Here is a 6,809-nt window from a genome sequence, read left to right as displayed (position 1 = left end):
CATACGGAAGAGTGAATTTAGAGCAGAACTGACTCCTTGGGATGGGAGCAGCTGGGAGGGAAGTGGTAATTGGTGTAGGCAGCGATATTTATTGAGTGCCACTTTATGCCAGACACTGAGCTGCCTCGTCTTGGTAGGAGAAGAAATAAATTCATGTTTACACAATGAAGCCAGAATTGAAGACAGACAGTTAAAATAGGTGATCAGGTCGAATGGAGGAAATGGAGGCCAGTTTGGATCCAGGAAGTTGGAGACCATCCCTAGGAGAGTGAACCGTCAGTGTCTCCAGAGCCCTTTGATCACCAGGGTTACCTGCCTATACTACCCCTCCCAAAAGGCTGCAGGCAGGGAATTGCTGATTAATGCCCCCTGGGTTGCTACCTGCCTGGATCACTTCATCTAATCTGGATCACTGCTTCTCTAATGTTCAAACTTCAACATTTGAGGAAGCAGAACTTGTCACCAATAACAGGCAGTATCAACAACACTATATTTACAGCACTTCATTTCAATAAAGTATATAGTTGGAAGTATTATTTAGATTTTAGACAAGAGGAATTCAGAAACTCACAGAGAAAAGACATGTCACAGCTAAAAATTGCACAAATTATTTTTGAATCAGTTCTCTTGGATTCCTGCATTTCTATCCTATCATTCTTCTTGCCAGGCACCTGAAGACAGTTGTAATATAGTGGAGGATCTGGACTCCCAGAGGTTAGGGAAGCCTACCAGCTAGGAAGTCCAGAGCTAAAGTTCAGAAAACTCTACTAAACAAATAAACAAAATTAATGGCCCTTGAAATTAAAATTGTGTGGTTATAAACTATATTTTGAATGGTCTTATTTTTGCAATAGATGGGAACAAAAATCTAAATGTTCATGTACAATGTCACAATTAATTATAGGCATTAAAAGGCTAAAATATGAAAATCAATTAAGCTTGAGGTGTTTTATAAGCTCAAGGCTATGGCAGATGCCTTCCCCAGGATCCTTGCATTGGCCTTATGATGGACTAGGAGTCACATACCCTTCTTGTGAGCCTGGGGTTTGTTGTTGTCATGCACCTCTACGTTCTATTCATTTCATTGAAACAAATAGGTTAATCTAGACCAGTGTTTTTTTGTTTTTTGTTTTTTCCCTCATCTGAGACGCCCGGGATTCGGACCGCAGCCCTTGCGCATGCTAGGCGAGCGCTCTTCACAATGAGCTATTTCTTTGGCTCTAGAACAGAGTTTTTTAAAAAAAGTTGTATATTGTGAATCACTTATTGACCAAATGTAGTAGAAAATAGAAAAGTGCATTTCTCTAAAAAAAAAAAAAATCCAAACTTTCATTTTCATGTTTTATTTGTATGATATTTTGTTGAGATGTAACATGTATTTCTAACTGAGCAGGATGAGCAAATAATTTTTAAACTCTGCCTCATATCCTTATCAAGATTGCTGTTGGCTTCTAAAGTACATTGTTTTATCTTTTAAAAATCCACAACTTGCTTTTCAGACCCTGTTTTCCTTCTGCCTATTATGATGTTGGCTGCCTGGTTAACATGGCTTTGCCTGCTTTCTTATCACATCAGCCCTGCTTTCATCTCTCAATTCCCCACCTTCCTGCCTCCTTCCTGCACTCTTCTTGCCCCTGCCTCTGGAGCTGCCTGTGAACTCTGTATTTTATTCTTAATTGTCTTCCACTGAAACACTGTTAAAAAGAAACTGAATTGAAAAATTGAATTATTAACTATTTCTCCCTCTCTTCTACCTTAGCCCACAAACCTTCGACTTCACTCTCCTCTCAGATGTGTTAATGTCTCCACAAAGTTAAATTTCTCATTCTTCAACTGAAATTCATTCCTTCCTTTGCAGGTTCAATTTGAAAGTTGTAACTTAGAAACACCGTTGTTTGTTTGTTTGTTTGTTTTTGTTTTTTTAACTGAGAGGAATCACTCGAGTGGCTCTTTGTTTTGCAGATGTAAGGCAAATAGACACCTGGTGGGAAAGTATAAGTGCCCTTACTGGCTTTTTTGGACTTGAAGGCTTAGCATGGTGTTCTCAAAGTGTCTGTGAACTATTCTCTGAACTAGCAGTATCAGCATTACTTGGCTACTGGTTAGCATTGCAAATTCTGAGATCCAGATCAGAGACTTTAGTGGTGCAGCCATGTAAATGATCTTTTATTCCTCCAGATATTTCTAATAAATAAATGTTCCTGGTACAAGGGCAGGGGTTCCTAGGGGGTCCAGGTTCCAGGTTCTTGATGTCCTGAGTGAAGAACTGAGTGAGAAGAGAGTGGATCACAGGCAAGGCAGAAGTTTATTAAAAACAAAAGAAAACACTGCGAGAGAGCAGAGTGGTCAAGCTGTGAAGTAGCTCAGGCTGCATCCTGCATGGTGCAGCTTGCTTTTACGAAGCTGTGCTGGTTCCCCCACTTCTCCTCTGGGTAGATTTAGGGTTCATTGAACCTTGATTGACATAATATCTTTTCTACTGCCCATGCTTAAGTTTCTTTCTCCTGTAAAATGCACAGAGAGGGAGCAAACCATAATGCTAATGATCTGTTAACTAACAACAAGTTAACTTTAGGTCAGTTCCTGTGACTGATGTACAAGCCCAAGATTGGGGATTTTCCCTTCATGGTCTTGAACTCACCTTGTGATCATCTAGCTTCCTTTCTTTAACTGCAGGTTGGTCCAGTTGACCCTCACCTGAAGGAGTTTCAGGTGGTGTGCTGGGTGAGGCTGTGGGCCCTATGTGGAGCTGAGGATCCTAGCCTTTCTCCATGTCCTGTCTCCTACCTAACCTAAGTACTGAGTTCTAAAAACCACTGTTTCATACCCTTGGATTCACAGAAACTGTATCTAAATCAATTTGCATAAGGAGCCTAGGACTGACCTCATGGGAAAGAAATTCTGATTCCCCAACATTTACTTGCTGAGATCCAAAATTATAGAAGCATGACCTGGGTGGGGATTAGCTCTCAAACTAAAATTACCTGGTAAAACATTTGGATTAGTGTGTGTGTATGTGTGTGTGTGTGTGTGGTACTGGCAATTGAACCCAGGACTGCACTCATAGCAGGCTCCACTGTCCCACTGAGCCATGTCCCCAGCTCTGGACTGTTGTTTTATCCCCAGCACAATATTTTAAGAATCAGTTTTATCGATATATAATTCATGTTCCATGAAATTCACCCTTTTAAAGTGTACAATTAAGAGTTTTTATGTATTCACAGAATTGTGCAACCATCACTACTGCCCGAAAGGGTTATTGGAGCATATTTGAAGTATGTGACTAATGGTAGAAGTTTGTTCACATGAGACTTCTTAGCCCTTCAGGGGATTTGAAAGACGTGACTGTTGTGCACTTGAACTAGACAGAGCGTGGAGGAGAGACCACTGTGGATGCGGTGGGGTTGGCCTATGACCACCTCACAGCAGAGGTAGTCGCTGTGTTCCAAGAAACTGTTCAGACCAATCTTCTACAGAAATACCTTGTAGCAGCAGGAGGGAGACGGTTGATTATATCTGCTTGCCAAAGGCAGGTCTAATTTATATGTATAATCCTGGCCTAATTATTGATAATGTGTTGCTTCACTTCCCAGGATTCTAGTTTAGATGACAAACTATATGATCACCTAACTTAGACTCCCTAGTTCTCTCTCTTGCAGATCTTTTCTTTCTGGTGTCCTGCCCAGCAGATTATAAATGCCTCATTAACCCCCAATTCCAGTTTCTGTTGTCTAAGCTCAGTTATGCACTGTCCATGCATTGAGTCCATACAGAATGGACGAGTCATGGTGCAATTTGGGGTTCAACTCATTTGTTCTTTTTTTCATGAATCATAACCTTTTGTTGTCTGTGGTCCAACATCTAAAAAAAAAAATATGTCAGATATATTGAGTTGTAGCAATGTGTCGGTCACCTTTCCATTACTAAAACAGATACCTCGGATAACCAGCTTCTACTGACAAAAATGGTTCATGTTGGCTCACACTTTTCTAGGTTCCAGAGCCTGATCAGTTGGCGCTATTGCTTTTGGGCCTGTGGCAAGATAGTGTGCATGTGGCAGTGCAAAATGACTCACCCACTGGAAGGGGTCCTACTATCCCCTTTAAGGGCACGCCCCATGACCTCGCACCAGGCCACACCTCTTAAAGCTTCCATTATCTCCAGTGAGTGCTACTCTGGGACACAAGCCTTCAACACACGGGAGACATTTAGAATCTAAATGATAGCAATGTGGTCTACATCGGGAGGGCTAGTCTGCTAATAGTTGAACCACGACATTGTGTCTGAAATCTCTCAATTTCATTACATGTAACAGCAGTTCATTCTTTCTCTTTATTGCTTAGAATTTCTTATACAGATAATAAACAACAATGTATTTATTTTTGTGTGTGGATGTTTTGATTATTTTAGCTTTGATTTTTATAAATTGTGGACATTATTTGGTAGACGCATGTTTCATTGGACATATATTCTAAGTGGAATTTTTAAGAGATATATCATGCTTATATTTCTTAGATATCAATACAGTTTCCTGAAGTGACAGCATTATTTTACATTCTAACACCAATGCATGAGCATTTCGGGTGCGATGTTATCATTAATAATTTATATTTTCAATTCTTTTAATTTTAGCCATATTAGAGAGAGTGTTGAAATGCCACAATTCTTCTTTTTTCTTTTTTCTTTTTTTGGTACTAAGGATTGAACCCAGGGCACTCTACCACTGAGTGACTTCCCCAGTCCTTCATGGTTTTTGAGACAGGGTCTCAGGAGTTGCTGAGACTGGCCTGGAGCTTTTGGTCCTCCTGCCTTAGCTTCCTGAGCTGCTGGGATTACAAGGGTAAGCCCCTGTACTCAGCTCTGAAACTTCACAATTCTTGATGCTGAATATTTTTAAAACATTTTTATTTCACACTCAATCTTCTTAAACCAAAATAAAATACAAATCTCTAAAATTTATGCAGCATTATCAATAAATTTACATCCTATTTCATAACCAATCTTAAATTTAAATGAGACTCAAATGAAAAGTAATATTTTATTGTGTATGTTTAACTAATGATGGCTTTAGACTACACCATTTCTACAATATCTTGTAATTTTTAAGCCTTTAAGTTTAACCAATATATTTCACATTGAAATTTCAATTCTTGCATGATATGTTTTGGAAATTCTTAGTCTTTCTAGACATTAAATTGTCACATCTTAAAATACCGGCGTCTACTAAATTCATTAAATAAGGAGTAAATTTCACTGATTGGTGTTTTGGCTATTTGTTTTGTCCATGGCTCTGTGTTGGGCACACTGTATATGCCCTGGTGAGCAAGGCATGGTACATTTCCAACAATGTATTCTCAAGGCAACCATTAGATGAAAACACCAGTTGTTATTAAAAAAGAAAATTCCCCAAGTGTTTTCACAGAGAATACCTTGCTTAATATGGTAATATGGGAAAAAGAAAAAAGAAAAACATTAAAAAATCTATTAAACAGCTTTATTGTTAAATAACTTGAAAAAACAGTGCTATATAATAAGATAGAATGCACATGAAAGATAAATATCAACTAATATGGATTTCAGAAAAAGGATAGTACATATTTACTACAAGGAATAAGACCAGTCTCTTTGACTAATATTGGCATTTCATATAATATGATTTAATTCATCAAAATTTATCTGTTTCTGGAGTCTTAGCATAGGGCTTATAAGTCCACATATTTTTGTACACCTCTGGTGGTAATGGGGTTTTGGTGTTCCTTGACTGTTAAGTTTTTGCATCTATACCGTTTACTAAAACTGTCTACTTGGTTTTGTTCCTCCAGATATTATTGATCTGTTTATTTATCTATCTGTTGGAAAATCTATTCTTTTAATTATTGCTTTATGTTAAAATAAATTAATATTGACAGAAGAACATAAAATTGTTCTTATTCCATTTATAATGTTAATATATTTAACCATTACTCAGTATTGAAAGAGTTTCTCCAATTTAACTATGTCCTTGTCTTGGTTTCCCTAGTTTTCAGTGGTTGATATTTATAAAACGTCAAAAACTTGTGCTTGTTTACTTTAAAAGAGCTTCAATAAGCAAAATTAATTGTTTCGTTATTATAAAGCTGATATTTTCAACTTTACAAGACAAATAGAATAGACACAAGCAACAAATTTTCTAGGAAATTTGAATGGCTGTGATATTCTTTTTTTTTTTTTTATTCTCTTTTTTTATTTTTTTATTTTTTTATTTTTTTACATTTACATAGGGTAATGATGTTTATTTTATTTTTCCCCTCCCCCCACCCCTCCCACCCCTCTTTTCCCTCTACACAGTCCTTCTTTCCTTCATTCTTGCCGCTGTCCTTAGCCTAACTCTAAACCTAACCCTAAACCTAATGCTAGCCCCTCCCACCCCCCATTATATGTCCTCATCCGCTTATCAGCGAGATCATTCGTCCTTTAGTTTTTTGAGATTGGCTTATCTCACTTAGCATGATATTCTCCAATTTCGACCATTTGCCTACAAATGCCATAATTTTATCATTCTTCATTGCGGAGTAATATTCCATTGTATAAATATGCCACAGTTTCTTTATCCATTCATCAACTGAAGGGCATCTAGGTTGGTTCCACAATCTGGCTATGGTGAATTGAGCAGCAATGAACATTGATGTGGCTGTATCTCTGTAGTATGCTGATTTTAAGTCCTTTGGGTATAGGCCAAGGAGTGGGATAGCTGGGTCAAATGGTGTTTCCATTCCAAGCTTTCTGAGGAATCTCCACACTGCTTTCCAGAGTGGCTGCACTAATTTGCA

This window comes from Sciurus carolinensis, chromosome 6, assembly GCF_902686445.1.
Source record: "Sciurus carolinensis chromosome 6, mSciCar1.2, whole genome shotgun sequence".
Lineage (NCBI taxonomy): Eukaryota > Metazoa > Chordata > Mammalia > Rodentia > Sciuridae > Sciurus > Sciurus carolinensis.
The sequence above is the reverse complement of the archived record's forward strand: the minus strand, read 5'-3'. Positions refer to the sequence as shown.